Source organism: Lynx rufus, unplaced genomic scaffold, assembly GCF_022079265.1.
Source record: "Lynx rufus isolate CCGP_SWC_20201006 ecotype Redwood Valley unplaced genomic scaffold, mLynRuf1.p SCAF_14, whole genome shotgun sequence".
Taxonomy (NCBI): domain Eukaryota; kingdom Metazoa; phylum Chordata; class Mammalia; order Carnivora; family Felidae; genus Lynx; species Lynx rufus.
The window spans coordinates 37,024,228-37,041,290 of record NW_025814828.1 but is presented as its reverse complement, the minus strand read 5'-3'; the positions used below and the strand labels follow the sequence as shown (position 1 = coordinate 37,041,290).

Here is a 17,063-nt window from a genome sequence, read left to right as displayed (position 1 = left end):
GCAGCAGCACTGGCAACAGACCTAGAATGAACTCACTTGCAATCAGCAAACACCCTAGCCACCCAGAACCCACAAGGAAAAAGTAGGAAGCGGGTAGAGTGCAGAAGGGGAGCTTGAGGCCTCAGTGTTTCCCTTTGTGGAAATTTTTTAAAAATATAATTTATTGTCAAACTAGCTAAAATACAGTGTGTACAGCACGCTCTTGGTTTGGGAGGGGGGGTAGATTCCCATGGCTCATCATTTACATACAACACTCAGTGCTCATGCCAACAAGTGCCCTCCTCAATGCCCATCACCCATTTTCCCCTCTCCCCCACCCCCCCCATCAACCCTCAGTTTGTTCTCTGTATTTAAGAGTCTCTTATGGTTTGCCTCCCTCCCTCTCTATAACTATTTTTCCCCCTTTCCTCCCCCCATGAGCTTCTGTTAAGTTTCTCAAATTCCACATATGAGTGAAAACATATGATATCTATCTTTCTCTGCCTGACTTATTTCACTTAGCATAATACCCTCCAGTTCCAACCACGTTGCTGCAAAAGGCAGGATTTCATTCTTTCTCATTGCCAAGTAGTATTCCATTGTATATACAAAACACATCTTCTTTATCCATTTATCAGTTGATGGATATTTGGGCTCTTTCCATAATTTGGCTATTGTTGAAAGTGCTGCTATAAACATTGGGGTACATGTGCCACTATGAATCAGCACTCCTGTATCCTTTGGATAAATTCCTAGCAGTGCTATTGCTGGGTCATAGGGTAGTTCTATTTTTAATTTTTTGAGGAACCTCTACACTGTTTTCCAGAGCGGCTGCACCAGTTTGCATTCCCACCAACAGTGCAAGAGGGTTCCCATTTCTCCACATCCTTCCCAGCATCTGTTGTTTCCTGAGTTGTTAATTTTAGCCACTCTGACCAGTGTGAGGTGGTATCTCATTGTGGTTTTGATCTGTATTTCCCTGATGAGAAGTGATGTTGAGCATCTTTTCATATGCCTGTTGGCCATCTGGATGCCTTCTTTGGAAAAGTGTCTATTCACGTCTTCTGCCCATTCCTTCACTAGATTATTTGTTTTTCGGGTGTGGAGTTTGGTAAGTTCTTTATAGATTTTGGATACTAACCTTTTATCCAATATGTCATTTGCAAGTATCTTTTCCCATTCCGTCGGTTGCCTTTTAGTTTTGTTGATTGTTTCCTTTGCAGTGCAGAAGCTTTTTATCTTGATGAGGTCCCAATAGTTCATTTTTTTTTTAATTTTTTTTTCAACGTTTATTTATTTTTGCGACAGAGAGAGACAGAGCATGAACGGGGGAGGGGCAGAGAGAGAGGGAGACACAGAATCGGAAACAGGCTCCAGGCTCTGAGCCATCAGCCCAGAGCCCGACGCGGGGCTCGAACTCACGGACCGCGAGATCGTGACCTGGCTGAAGTCGGACGCTTAACCGACTGCGCCACCCAGGCGCCCCCCAATAGTTCATTTTTGCGTTTAATTCCCTTACCTTTGGAGATGTGTCGAGCAAAAATTTGAAGCCACAGGCTACCAAGATTACATCCATGATCTTGAGGCTGCAGAGGCCTGGGGCAAGTGGGGCTTGTTAGTGCTGCCTCCTAGTGGACAAAGGGCTATTATGACTTGTTTAAAGGGCTTGTATTTGGCCTAGAATCTGGCAAGAGACTATAGAGCAAATACGAAGCTTGCATTTCTTCCTAAAAGTGAAGTGGAAGAGACTTCTAGTTCTCGTCAAGATGGAGTAAGCCTATTGATGTAACTAAAAACTCTGGATATAATACAAAAGCAACTATCTGAGGATTCTGAAAAGTAAACAAAAGCAGGCAGACTGGGGAGAGGAATCAAAGAAGTGACCCATATGGGGGGGAGGGTGAGTTTCCTAAAGTTTTTTTCCCTCTTTTCTCTCATGGCTTTGACCCAAATACTGGCACTGGTTAGGGGCTATGGCAATGGCTTCATAGGCAATAAAATCTCAAAGGAAAACACTATCTTCCTAGCTGTAGGACCAAGAAAAGCAATCTATGCAAATTGATGGGGGGAAGGATAGGGGGGCAAGGCAGAAGAATCCCAGAGAAAAGGAATCTGGAGAAGATGATTTCTGAATTCTGTGTATTAACTCACACAAGATACACACACACACACACACACACACACACACACTCACACCAACATTTTCCAGATGAGTTTAAAAAGATTCAGAGCCTCACAGCATAATATCAAAATTTCCAGGAAAATTACTCAATATCCCAATATTACTCAATATATAAAAAAGAAGGAAGACGTGGCCCATTTCCGAGAAAAACAGTAACCAATGAAAACCAACCCCAAGATTATTCAGATGTTGAAATCATCAAAGATGTTAAAAGAGCTATTTATAACTATGCTCCCTGATGAAAAGGTAAACCATATTTAATGTGAATGGAAAAACAGAAGTTGACAACAGAGATATGGAAACTTTAGAACAAAGAATACAATGTCTTAAAAAATTCGCTGATGGAGTGCAATAACAGAATAGAGACAAATGAAGAAAAAGGCAAGAGAACTTGAAGAGTCAATAGAAACTGTCCAATCAAAAGAACAGTCTAAAGAAAAAGATTTTTTTTAATTTTTTTTAACGTTTATTTATTTTTGAGACAGAGAGAGACAGAGCATGAATGGGGGAGGGTCACAGAGAGAAGGAGACACAGAATCTGAAACAGGCTCCAGGCTCTGAGCTGTCAGCACAGAGCCCGATGTGGGGCTTAAACCCACGGACCATGAGATCATGACCTGAGCCGAAGTCGGATGCTCAACCGACTGAGCCACCCAGGCGCCCCTAAAGAAGAAGATTTTAAAAAGTGAACAGACTTAGGAACCTATAAGACAATATCAAAATATCTAACATCTATGTCAATGAGTCTCAGAAGATAAGAAGGAAATTGGTGAAGTAATTTCCTAAAATGTTAAAAGTTAGATAAAATATATAAATTTACAGAATTGAGAAGTTCATCAAACCCTAAACAGGATTAAAAAAATACAAAGAATATCACACCAGAGACACAATAATCACACTTCGGAAAACAAAACAAAGGAAAAAATCTTGAAAGCAGCCCGAAAAAAAAAATGATGCATTGCATATAGGACAGTGATGATTTGAATTACCACAGATTTCTCATCAGAGACACAGGGGAACATTTTAAAGTGCTGAAAGAAAAGCATGTCAACCTAGAATTCTATACGAAGCAAATATATCTTTCAAAATGAAGGCAAAATAAAAACATTTTCAGATGAAGGAAAACTAAGAGAATTCATTGCCAGCAGACCTGCTCTAAAAGAAATGTTAAAGGAAGTTTTATAGAAGCAAAATGATACATGGGTAAAACTTAGGACATCAAAAATAAGGAAGAGCAAAGATTACAATAACGTCTGGTAGAGTTTTCAATGTGTATAGATGTAATACATATGACAAGGGCAACTTAAAGAAGGGAGGCTAACGAGATATATGGCTGTAAGGCTTCTACATTTTACTTGAAGTAGTGATATATAAGCTCTAAATTGAAAGGTTCTATACCCTAGAACAACCATAAAAATTAATGCAAACATTATGCCATAAAAGACATAATTTAAAATAGAATATTAAAGGAATTCAAAAAATTCAAAAGAAGGCAGGCAGGAAAGGGGACACAGAGGAACGGAAAAACAGAAAGAACAGAGTACCAGATAGATGATGCAAACTAATCAAAGGAAAGTTGAAGTAATTGCATTCATATTTAGAAAAAGACCCCAGAACAAGGTTAATTACCCAGGGTAAAGAGGGACATTAGTTTATTACACGAGAGTCAGTTCACCGACAGGACATAACAATCCTAAAAATTAATGCACTGTTTTTTTTAAGTGTTTATTTATTTATTTTGAGAGAGAGAGAGAGAGAGAGAGAGAGAGACAGCGTGAGTGAGGGAGGGGCAGAAAGAGGGAAAGAGAGAATCCCAAGCAGGCTCTGCCCTGTCAGCACAGAGCCTGATATGGGGCTCGAACTCATGAAACTTTGAGATCATGACCTGAGCTGAGATGAAGAGTCAGATGCTCAACCGACTGAGCCACCCAGCTGCCCCAAAATGAATGCACTGTTAATACAGTTTCAAATATCTGAAACAAAAATAGATCTGAAAGGGGAAATAAACAAATTCACAGTTATACTCAGAGATTTCAACACTTCTCTCTCGGTAATGGATAGAATCATTAGAAAATTAGCAAGGATATTGCTAGGGACTGAATTGTATACCTCCAAAATCTATATGTTGAAGCCCTGATTCCCATTGTGACCATATTTGGACATAGAGCTTTCAGGTGGTAATTAAGGTTAGATGAGTTCATAAGGATGGACTCCTAACAAGGACTATAGGTCCTATAAAAGAGGAAAGGTCTTATAAAAGAGGAAGAGAGAAAGTTCTCTCCAAATACACTAAGGAAAGGCCATGTGGCCACACAATGAGAAGGGGGGACACCTACAAGCCAGGAATAGAGCCCTTCTTCACCCGGCTGGCACCTTGTTCTTGGACTTTCCAGCCTGCAGAACTGGGAGAAATAAATTTCTGTTGTTTAAGCCACCTGGTCCATGATATTTTGTTATAGCAGCCCAAGCTGTTTAATACAGATACAGAAGACCTGAACCGTGCTGTCATTCAATATGACATAGTTGACATTTATAGCACACTTCACCCAACAACAGTAAAATACACATTCTTTTCTTTTCTTTCCTTTCCTTTTTTTTCTTTTCTTTTCAAATATTTATTTATTTGGGGGAAAGCTCAAGTGGGGGAAGGGCAGAGAGACCAGGACAGAGGATCCAAAGCAGGCTGTGCACTGACAGGCTAACAGCAGCGAGCCTGATGTGGGGCTGGAACTCACAAACTGTGGGATAATGACCTGAGCCGACGTGGGATGCTCAACCGCCTGAGCCACCCAGGTGCCCTGGCACATTCTTTTCAAGTGCACGTGGAGTATTCATCAACACAGATCACATCTTGGATCAAAAAACAAAGCCTAACAAAATATGATCGAGTGAAATTGTACAAAGTACGTTATCTGACCAAAATGGAATTGAACGAGAAGTGAATAACCTCATAAGTGACATTCTTCAAAATAATTCATGGGTAGAAAACATTTTGAATTGAAAGAAAATAAAATATGACATATCAAAATGTGTGGCGTGTAGTTGAAGCAATGTTTAGAAGGAAATTTACATTAAAATGCTTATAAGAAGATGGGTCTCAAATTAATGATCCCAGCTTCAAGCTTAAGAAACAAGAAAAAAAATTAAATCCAAAGCAACAGAAGAAAGGAAACAATAAATTTAATATCATAAATCAATGAAACTGAAAACAGAAGAACAAAAGAAAAAATCAATGAAACCATTGCAAGAAATGTTGAAGAATTCTTTGGAAAGAAGGAAAATTATATAGGTCAGAAACATTGCATGAAGAAAAAAAGAGCATTAGAAAAGGGATTAATGCAAAAAAGAAAAGAAAAGAAAATGGATTAATGAAGGTAAAGATAAAAAGTAGTTGTCTATACATGTGCGGGTCCATTTCCTGAATCATTCTTCTATTCCATTTGTTGATGTTGGTGTCAATACCACATTGACTGGATTACTGTAGCCTTTTGATAAGTCTTGAAATTTGGTAGTATTAGTACTCCAAGTTTGATCTTTTTCAAACCTGTTTTGGTTATTCTGGGTCCACATGTCTATTTGGATTATGGAACCAGTTTATCAACATCTACAAAAATCCCACTAGGATTTTAATTTGGATCGCGTTGAATCTATGAATCAATTTGGAAAGAATTGATATCTTACCAATATTGAGTCTTAACCTATGAACATAGTATGCCTCTCCATTTATTTAGTTCCTTTTAAATTTCTCATAGCAATGTTTTTGAAGTTTTCAGTACACAGGCTGTAGTTGGCAGAGTTCTAAGATGGCCTCAAGTTTAGCACCTCCTGGTCTACATGCCCTATATAACTTCCTCCGTTTGGGAGTGGGATTTCACTCCTGTAATTAGATTACTGATTGGTTGATTTTGAGTTAATAAAAAGGGAAATTATTTTGGGTGGGCCTGACTTAATTAAGGGAGTTCTAAAAAAGAAAAAAAAGAAGCACCAGAGAGAGAGTTTCTTACTGGCTTCAAAGAAGATGAAAGCTTCCATGAATTCTACAGCTGTGAGGAACTGTCTGTAAGCTGAATGAACTTGTAACAGGTTTTCAAGCATCAGATGAGACCACAAGCCCAGCTGACACCTACTATGCCTAAACAAAGTATTCAACTAAGCTTTGTCCAAACTCCACAAGAACTGAGAGATAATAAAGGGATGTTTTCTGAATTACAAAAATATCGATAAAACCAAAAGCTGATTCTTTAAGAAGTAAAGTAGGGATCAAGCCTACATACTGGGTTTTTTGAGGGGACGGGTAGAAGTAGGAAAGGAGATGTATAAAGAGCATTCCTTGACTCTGTGTTCTGTTACTAGCTTTGGTAAGTTTTCCAATATCTTTGGATCCAAATTTCTTAATTTCTCAAATATTTGCTGGGCCCACCTTTTAAAATGAGATAACATCGATGTAGATGGTTTGAATATAGCAATGCTTTACAAATCCAAGGTATTATTAATGTCTATTATTAATGTGCTTGCACATAACAAAGAAGTCTGAAGAATAAGGTTATCAAAATGAATTCAATTAATCTCTGTTTGGAGGGCGGCACAGATTTATCTATTAATTGCATAAATTATCACAGTGAATTCAAAACTATCTAACTCCCAGGTAAGCTTTGGTGATTTTCACTTATCCATTTAACAAAATTCTAAAAAGAACTCAGACCCTACTTACCATAAAATTATACTTGAATTGGACACTATTGAAATCAATTCAGAAGCCACCTTGAAATAAGAATGAAAAGTAGACAGACCACTGTGACAATGAGGGTAAAAAGGTGTCAGTGAGGCCCTCCTTTCCTGTCTTCCCGAGTTTAAAATATCTATATCTCTGCGGAGTTCAAAGGAAAGAGAGTTTTATTTTTCTTCCTTTTCAGTAGTGGTTGGTGATATCTGAAACCGTAAACAGTTCCCCAGATGACTGCCCTGCAGTCATGGGCAAAGAAAGACAAACACAAAGAATGTTTCCTGGGACTGAGGTCATCAAGTGCTAGGCTTTGTCAAGAGGGAAGCACTTCAGAAGAAATAAGGGGATTGGTAGATTCTCTGAGATGACAGTAAGGCAGTCAAGGAAAAGACTGCTGATGGGAACAAAGGTCCCAGGAAGGTCGGGGATAAAAGAGTAGATGTGTGTGCCATCTGTACGGAAAAGTTTTGCTTAGTAAAAGATGACAAATGAGCAGTGTTTGTGCTGACACCCAGCAAGGCTTAGCAAGAAATAAAGCCCACAGTCCGCAGCAAATACACTTACCGAAAGCCTAGACTACTATCAACAGTGCACTCTAATGTTAGAGATGACTTCTGTATAAACATCACGGTCAGAAATGTCACCTTGTCTAGTAAGCCCATACATTTGGGATTGTCTAATTCATCACTGAATACTGAGGTAAAATTCAAATATTTTATGGAAGTTCTCAGTTCTAATTGATTGTCTTAATAGAGCCAAAAAGTGAAATCAACTGTATTTTCGACATGATAATAGAGTCTTAGAATCCTAAAAGACTACTCATGAACTTTGATGCAGATTGGTAAACTTTGAAGAAATGAAGACACTGCTTTTTTTCCTCTGTGTTCTATTCTTTATATTTATTTGGAAGAATTAAGCCTGCTTATCATGATTTTGTGATGCCTGTAGTCATCATATCACCAACCTTCAACTAATAATGCATAGTCTATCTTGTTTCATACCCTGCCTCACTCATTGTCCTCTCCATTGCATGATACTGTCTTATTTTGAAGTGAATCTGAGATTTTTTTTCTATCATACCACCTGCAAAATATCTCAGTGTTTACCAGAAAAAAGATAATACCAATATCATGTGTAAAAATTAACAACAATTTCTTAATATCATCAGCCAATATTCAAATTTCTCTGTCTCATATTTGTATATTTGCAGTGTGTTGATGGAATCAGAATCCAAATAAGATCTATATGGAGAAGTTGGTTTACTTCTTTTAGTTCTCCAAACTTTTTTTCTTGCAATGTTTTTGTTGAATTACTAAGTAATGTGCCCCATATTATTTTCCAGTCTAGATTTTGCTCATTGTGTCTCATGATGTTATTTACCTGTCTCCTATATTTCCTGAAAATGTTCCTCTGTCCTCTGTATTTCTTATAAATTGGTAATTAAAGCTAAAGTCTTGATGATATTCAGTTACAATTCTTTGGCCATAATCCTTAATAGGTGGTGTTGTAATCACCCATTAGAAGGCCAAAAAAGGCTGGTGTTCTCTCTTTTCGCATTGTTAGTAGTCATTAATGATCAATGTCAGTATTTCGTTAGAGGTTGCAAGAGTAGTGTTATAATTCTATCATTCCTCCTTCAATTACTAGCTAATATGTTTCTCTAAAGAGGAATTTGCTCTTATCAATTATTTGATTATCACCATGTGCCTTTCATGTAAAGAAGACAAGACAAAAGCAGGATTTTTTCCCATTATATTCTGGTTTTCAAAATATCTTGTTGCTTCTCTAATACATCCAAAAGAAATCCAAAGGTGACCAATGACTTTTGTGGGGTTTTTAATCAGAATGAGCACATGGATTACACATATATAAATGTTTTGATCTATTGCAATTGCAATTCTTATTGATGATCAAATCGTCCCTCCTCAAGTGGCTTTTGTGTCCTTTTAAGAAGCCCACAATGGTCATTGAAAGTTTCCTTGATTCCTAGTATAACAGGATGTTTTGGGCTTATCTGGTACATTTTCTGCCCCAGTTCTGGCAGCAGCTATTTTCCCAGGGAGCCCAGGTTCCTTTTAATGGAAAATGGTACTTGACCATAAAACCTGGACACCAAGGATGTTCATTGCTACTGGGTTGATCATTGTTTTTAGAACTTTTCATGTTCAAAACTAGAAAATGGGTTTTTTAAAGATGAAAAACAACACAAGTGTATACTAATATTTCCATTTCAAATTCAAAAATATAAGATTTTTACTTAATCTTATCTATATTATGTCTGTATTTCCTTTTTTCCATGCTGAAAATACTGATCCCAAACATTGCCAATATAAGTACACATTTGCTTTGTCCCACTCTCACACACAACAATGTCAACATTACAACACCAACATGACCAAAATATTCTTACAGTTCTTTCTGTCCTTCCCATGTATTCTTCTAGGAATGTAAAGTCAAATTACTATGTTGAATTGAAATCACATGGAACAGTTCCTCTCTGTATGTTTATCTAAAAACTTGTCACATAGTTTGTTTTAGATGTTTCACATCATTTTTTTATTGTTAGAGATTGCTTTTCAAACTTAATTTTGTATTATAATTACATAAAATAATTACACATTCCCAAATTCAAATCTACAAAACAAGGTATATTCAGAGAAGTCCCACTTCTATCCCTTCCCTTTCATCTTATTTTCTTGTTTCTGACTCCTTCCCCACTGGTAATCTCTTTTTTAAAATTTTTTAGCTTTAGGCTTATTCTTTCCTTTTTTTTAAATGTTTATTTATTTTTGAGAGAGAGAGACAGAGTGAGTGGAGGAGGGGCAGAGAGAGAAGGAGACACAGAACCCAAAGCAGGCTTCAGGCTCTGAGATATTAGCATAGAGCCCGATGCAGGCCTTGAACTCATGAACTGTGAGATCATGATCTGAGCCGAAGTCGGACTCCTAACCGACTAAGCCACCCAGGTGCCCCTTATTCTTCCTTTTTAATGAAAGTAAATACACATATTATATATGAATACATATATTTATTCATAACCCCCTTTCTTAAATAAAAAACATACACACTTTTCTCCACTTTGCTTTTTTTACATAATATATGCTGAAAACCACTCCTAGCAATATATAGAATTATAATTCACTCCTCTTTATAGCTACATAGTACTCCTGTGTGTAGATGTGCGAACACTTGTCAGTCTCCCATTGGTGGAATTCAGGTTGCTTCCAATCTTTTGCTGCAATGTACTGTACCGACCAACCTGGCATATGTCTTCCTGTAGTTTTTGCCATTATATCTTTGGGACAGATTCGTAGAAGTGGGATTAATAATTCAAAGAGTAAATGCATATGTAATTTTGTTAGAAATGACCCAATTCTCCTACACAGGTACCATTTTGCATCCCACCAGCAATGTATGAGAGCAGGCACATGCACGTTGTATGGTAAAATTTGTGCTAGTTTCCGAGCACAAAGGAAGACAAGAACTCCCTCCTGAGTTGGGTTTGTGGTTGGAAAATAATCCCCCTTGTCCTCCTACAATCCAGTTAGTTTAATACATTCTATTGGCAGTCTCTGAAAATTACCCACAATGCCAATAAATTGATCTTTTTGGTTCTGTACACAAAGAGCAGTGGGAACTAATTATTTCAAGGGGCTGGAATTGGCCTACCTTGGACCTTCCTGGTGGGACAGGATATGATGCTAGCTGCACAAGCTGCACACAACTTCAATGGCCAGACTCTGACAGGGCAGAAGCCTAGCAAGCATGCTCTTAGAATGATCATACCAAATAACGGGAGCTGCAGATACACCCAAACAATAAAATAATCAGCTTTGAATGTCCTCGTCTTTATGTCACTCCCCAGCTGGGAAACCTGCTGGGGATCCTTCCCATCTGTGTTGTGGAATGCAGGCTTGTCAGCCCTGTGTCCAGGCCCTCCAAACAAATCAGCTTCCAGTCTGTTCTCCCCCGCGTGGCTCCTCTGCTGTTGCCAAGTGGAGCTGCTCGCCATTCCTTACACTTGTAAAGAATTTTTCTGCCTCTGTGCATGTGAGTATAGCATTCCCTGCTCTAAGGATGAACCCCAGAGCTCAGCCACCCTACTCCGTTCATCTCCCCACAAAACCAGCCAGTGCCAGAAGCCAGGGTAACCCATTCTGCCCTCAGCAGCTGTTTCATGAACTGCTGGTCACTTGAGGACCCATGTCCTTCTACATCCACCAAAAGCTCTAAACCAATTAGCATCCAGTTCTGCACGTGGCATGGGATTAATACGTGTTGGAAGCCTGACTACCTAGCACTTAAGTTTATGGCCAAAGACATATCAATCTTGGAGATAAATCTTAAACTGCAGAATTGGATTTGTCATTCTCTCTGGCAAGAGTAGCAAATGAAAGATACTCATTCACACACATGGGAGAGCATGTCTCCACACACTGTGAAGCCAGACTGAAAATACGAGGCTACAAAAAGCTCTTTAAACAAAGCACCAATAGGAAAAATAATAAATCTCACCGTGAATACAACAGGCACACTCAATTAAGCACCATCAAGTTCACAGGGTGACAGCTTATTTTAAAAAGGAAAATTCAAAGCTGTATAACCAATATAATAATTTATATCAAAGATTTATATACATATATAAGATTTACATATACACATATTTATAAAAATATATAGATATAAATGCAAGCAGTATTCCTGAGTAGTGTGTTTACAGGTTTTTTAAAAAAAATTTTAATGTTTATTTATTTTTGAGAGAGAGAGAGAGAGAGAGAGAGACAGAGCATGAGTGGGGGCGGGGGGCAGAGAAGAGGGAGACACAGAATCCGAAGCAGGATTCGGGCTCTGAGCCCCACATGGGGCTCAAACTCACAAACCCTGAGATCATGACCTGAGCTGAAGTTGGACACTTAACGGACTGAGTCACCCAGGTGCCCCCACAGGTTTTAAATTTTTCCTTATTTACAGTTTTTCAGTATACAGTGCACTTTTGTAATAAGCATGCATTACTTTCATGGCAAGAAAAAAAAAACCTAAAACATAAAATATTTACCCAGCATTTGTGTGTCACATACATTTCAGATACATAGATATCATGTGGAAATTTGAACTTGGTCAGCACCTAACACGTCCAAAGACAGAAAGGGGGCTTTGGAAAGGAAAGATTCTAAAAACAACTCAAAAGCAATCGCTGTTTTAATCTTGAGCCAATATTTGAATAGGCATCACTTATAGTCATAATTTTTGAAGATCAAAGCAGCCTTCCCATCCCCATAGTCAAAGCAAAGAGAAGAGACAAACTTGCTGAATCCACATTTTAAACGCACATGGAGACTGAGCATGTGGTGTCTTACCTCATCTGTAATAGACAGTATGTTGTTGCCTCGAAGAAAGATGAAGGCCTAGAAGTGTCAGGCACAGAAGTGCAAGGTCAAGCTTCAATCTCCTGCCTCAGGAGATGTATTGCCATGCACCTCCATCCAAAATCAACTGAATGATCCTGGTGTGGTTCTACAAGTCAAGAAAAGGGAACAACACACATCAGGAGTGGGCCTTTTTGAAGAATAAATGGACCTTCCCTCTGAAGCTGATAAAGTGGTAATGGTGGGAGGCAGTGGGAATTATAGCGGCTTCAGGACTCTAGTTGGGTGCTTTTAATGAGTCGCCCTGAGCAGACATACCTAATCAGCCTCCACTATCCATTCTGCTACTGCCCACATCTTTGCAAATTGGTTCTTGTTTTTATGCCTTAATAAGCTGGAAACACTAGAAATCCTTTTCCATTTTTAATTTTTCAAAACCTACCTAGCCATATGTCATTTCTAAAGACAACCCTTTCTTTCTCGGGTTGTTAGCTGTGTTAGCAAAGACAGAGACAGCTGAGGGGCCTCCCGTTTTTCTCCTCTCCTCCTTCCACTGCATTCCATTTCATGGCTTGGTCATCCACATGGATAGGTAGAAAACTTGACAGGTGAATCCAACATAGTCATAGTTCCTCCTTCTCATGAAAAGGGAAAATGGTCCCTCAAACTAAACCTTACTTCCCCCCCCCACCACCACCACCACATTCCTAATAGATTTAGGCTGCATTTACTCCTAAAACTAATGTGGGGGTAATTTGTAACTTTTTAAGATTCTAAGAAACTGCTTCCTCTCCTTCATCTCTCATTCTCACTATACTAGTCAGCTATTGCTACAATAATTGTGTGTAACACACAAGCCCCAACTGCAATAAAACTGCATGGATTTATTTCTTGCTCACAGTCTGTGGGTTGACTGTGGCTCTGCTGGGATAAGCTGGCATTTGCTGGTACTTGCTCTAACTATGGGTTGGGTTCTCATTCTGGTAGTGAAGGGACTTCCTGAGTGAACCAATCTAGCACCCCATAATGCTTCTCTCTAAAAGAAACCCCATTTTCCTCCAATGGCAACATCCAAGATGAGTACTGGGTCTTATTTTGTTCTTGTAATATCTTATTGGAAGATGCAAGAAGTAATCAATAGCTTGATTTTTTTTTCTACCAAATCCTTTCATCTCAAAGCTCTGGAAGGTATGTTATTTAATGGGGAAATGACAAATGTTTCACTCTGGCATGTCAATGATAGAAAACCCAAGCTTCCTTCTGTCTTACCTCCTACACTCAGCCAATTCCATAGCTTAAGATTTGTTACTTGATGGAGCCCACTTCTGGTAACAAACCCTATAACTGTTAGGGTTTTTAAGCTGCATAAAATTGAAAACTTAACCCAAAATATCTGTGACAATAATAAAGTATACTGGCAACCAAAACTAAATTCCAGCCGTAGAAAAGGCTTTAGGGTTAACTGACCAAGGATCTCATCAAGGACACAGATTGTTTCCATCGTTCCATTTTGACACCAACACTGGCAGTTTCATCCTAAAGGCCGATTCCCTTCAGGGCTGTAGGATGCCCCTTATAGCAACTCGGGCTAAATGGCTACTCATTTATATACAGTAAGAGGCTGGCTTCCTGTAGCTATGCTTCATAACAAGACAGCTGCATTTCCAAAAACTCTGAGAAAAGTTCTTCTTGTTTCCGATTGAACCAAACTGATTTGGGCCAGACTGTCTGCAAACTAAGGCAGAAAGGACTAGATTAGACTAATCAGAACCCCAAGATATGGTCTCAGCCAGCTTCCCCTGAGGCACAGGGGCTATGTGTGGGAGTGAATGACCCTTGGATAAAAGAGATTTGTTTAGAAATGGATAAGGAGATGGTGGATGCCAAGATGACAGCCAACATTTCCCATTACATTTGGTTCAGATTCTAGGAAGTGGGTACCTTGGGTGGAGGATAGGATCATTCTGCTCACCAGAGAAGACTATTTCCCACTGGAATGTAATACATTGGCATTTCAGTTACACCTTGGTCTCTTGTGATTTATTTTTAATCAACTCCCTTGGATTAGAACCATGTCTGTCAAGGCTAAGGGCCAAACCCAATCACTGGATCAAGTTACTTTCACTCAGGTTTAAGTTTTTACTCACTATTATGACCTCTTTAGTCTATATCACTATGAATTGAGTTAATCTGAATAAGAAGAAAAAGAAAATGCAGCCATTATGATTATGTCATGTGCTCTAACAAACTGCATCCACACATATGCAACCACAAAATGAGAGAGAGAGATTCACAAGCCAGTGCTATTTCTCACGTCCTTTGCTTGTTCTTTAAGAACCTTCTTTGTATTCAACTTAAATTTCTTATCCTCCGCTTTAAACTTATTTCCTTTTGCTATTTCTCCAAAAGTGTTGTCAAACAGGATCCATATTGTCATCGATATCACATATGTACAAAATGTCCCACTGAAGAGAAAAGGATTCAGTCCTCCTACATCATCAATAAAAGGGCTCTCAAAATCCCTTCCATGCCTAAAAGCCTAGAAACAGTGTTACCTTGGTTATTAGGAGAAGTAAACCTGAAATATTCTGGAGTATAAATGTCAAACATTGAGCCTGTGGGCCAGCTTTAGCCTGCAGAAGGTCATCATTCAATGACACAACCTCATTGTAAACAGCTTTACTTCAGTTGGCATATTTTTTTTTGATGAAATATTAGTTCAGCCCACCAGGATTTTCATGAGGGGAAATTGGCCTATGAGTAAATTTGATTTGACAGTCTTGTCCTGAGGAAACAAAATGGCATTTTTGAGAATGTAAGATTAATGCACTAAATGATTATTATTTACCCCAAACTAAGCCCTTGGAAGTTCTAGCAAAATTGAGGCATCAACTGTCAGAAGCTGCAAAATACAAAAGGCAACATACACTTTGCAGCTCAGTGGTGTGTGTGTGTGTGTGTGTGTGTGTGTGTGTCCTAAACAGCAGAGTCCTCTAAACAAACCATGTTTGCACATTAAGTAACACCATATTCTGGTCCTGAGTTTCTCAACTTGCTTTTTATATGATGTTACTCATAGTTTTTTCTAAGATTCTTCTCACTGAAGACAGGCTTTTTCAAGAACCAATGCAAAATGAAGGTTGATTTTTGCATGATGTCACCAAAGGTGATGTCACTTTCTTTTCTCTCCCTTGTCTCAAGAAAAATGGGTACTAATGTTGAACTTATTTCACCCTTAACACACAGACAGGAAATCTCTAAAAGCATAATGTCGGCCAACCTCAAGTTATGAGATAAAGTCAGAAGCTGGGATAACGCAAAACTTTCAGGGACAGGCTTCCTAACTCCTACAAAAAATTATGCATATTTTCAACTCTCTTTTAGACAATATTATAGTGATTATCTTTAACATAAATACTAAACTGTAGTCCTTTACTTTATTTAAAGGGAGTCAGTCAAAATTTTTAGGCAAGAATTCAAAGGAAGTTTTGTTTATGATAAAACTCAAACCTTACCCCTAAACTCTTTAGTTATAAACAGTGTCTATTTTATCAACATATAGGACTGTGTTTTTCAATTCCACACTACCAAGTGCTCAAATCAATCATAATTCATATCTCCGGTGGCCAATGTTTCAGGAACAATACAACTGCATGCCCGTGCGACTAGAAAAGTGAGCAGCGATGGCAAGAGGAGGAAGGAAAAGGCCTTGGGGCAAGAATGAGGAAAGTGTGTGGCAATTTTTAAAGTAATAGTATTAACAACTCATTTTTCCCAAAGTAATAATAATAAATAAACTATAGCCTAAAAAGTTCATATTTGGGTGGCTCAGTCAATTGAGCGTCTGATTTTGGCTCGGGTCATGGTCACATGGTTTCTGAGTTTGAGCCCCACAGCGAGCTCTCTGCTATTAGCACAGAGCCTGCTTCAGCTCCTCTGTCCCCTTCCCTCTCTACCCCTCCTCCACCCATTCTCTCTCTCTCAAAATAAATAAACTTAAAAAATAAAAATAAAAGCTCATATTTTAAATTACCTATGTTTATTTCATCCGAAATATTTTCTAAGCAATGAGTTTGGTCCACCCATGTTCAATTCATAATCAGGAATCATGACACAGCCCCATGTAAGCAGTAGTCATAGGGCAATAGAAGGCAGTCTTATCCTCTGCCAGACATCACCCCAGCATGCCCCCTGGTTTATACTTTGGATGGCTTAGGTCCACCAACATATAACTGGGAAGTGGCCTTAAAGGCAATGCTACCTTAAAGAAAATACAAGCTTGAAGACCATGAGCTAAAGGATGGAGAATGAAGAAGAAAGCTGAAAGGAGCCTCACATATGATGAATATTCAGCTCAGAATAAGTGAAAGAGTAGAGTGCTTGGAGGAGTGCAAGCCAATGAAAAATTCTGCCCTGAAATCTAATCACCTTAAATAGGCTGGTTACCATCTTCACCAGAGCCTCTGCAATTGAGAAAAACCCAGATAGGACTCCGTTTATTAAAAGAGCAAGGAAACAACCTGAGGATCCAGTACCCATCTCATCCTAGACTGTCAATTTGTTTCTGAAGGCTGAGAAGAGCCAGGTTGCCCTAAGCTGGGTCAAGATCAGGAAGACATTTTCCTGGAGAGAATTCTACCCACCCACAACCTGCAGTGAGCCCTGGAATTATGGGGGAAAAGCTTCCCCCTTCTCTCACCAAGGCCTGAATTAGTCACCTATTGCTGAAATAAATCTATGTAAGAATCCAAACTCAGTGGATTCAAATAATAATAATATATTTCTGACTCACAAGTCTGTGGATAATTATCTA

The 17,063-nt window shown here is 38.7% G+C and overlaps 1 long non-coding RNA gene across 1 annotated transcript in view; it reads right to left on the bottom strand.

Annotated features, from left to right (window-relative positions):
• The window catches only part of LOC124509689 (uncharacterized), a 147,385-nt gene extending 135,014 nt beyond the window's left edge, over positions 1–12,371 (bottom strand). Inside the window, exon 1 of the long non-coding RNA XR_006961484.1 lies at positions 12,242–12,371. This is a non-coding gene — a long non-coding RNA (uncharacterized LOC124509689). The remainder of the gene's footprint in view (positions 1–12,241) is intronic.
• Positions 12,372–17,063: the final 4,692 nt, after the last annotated feature.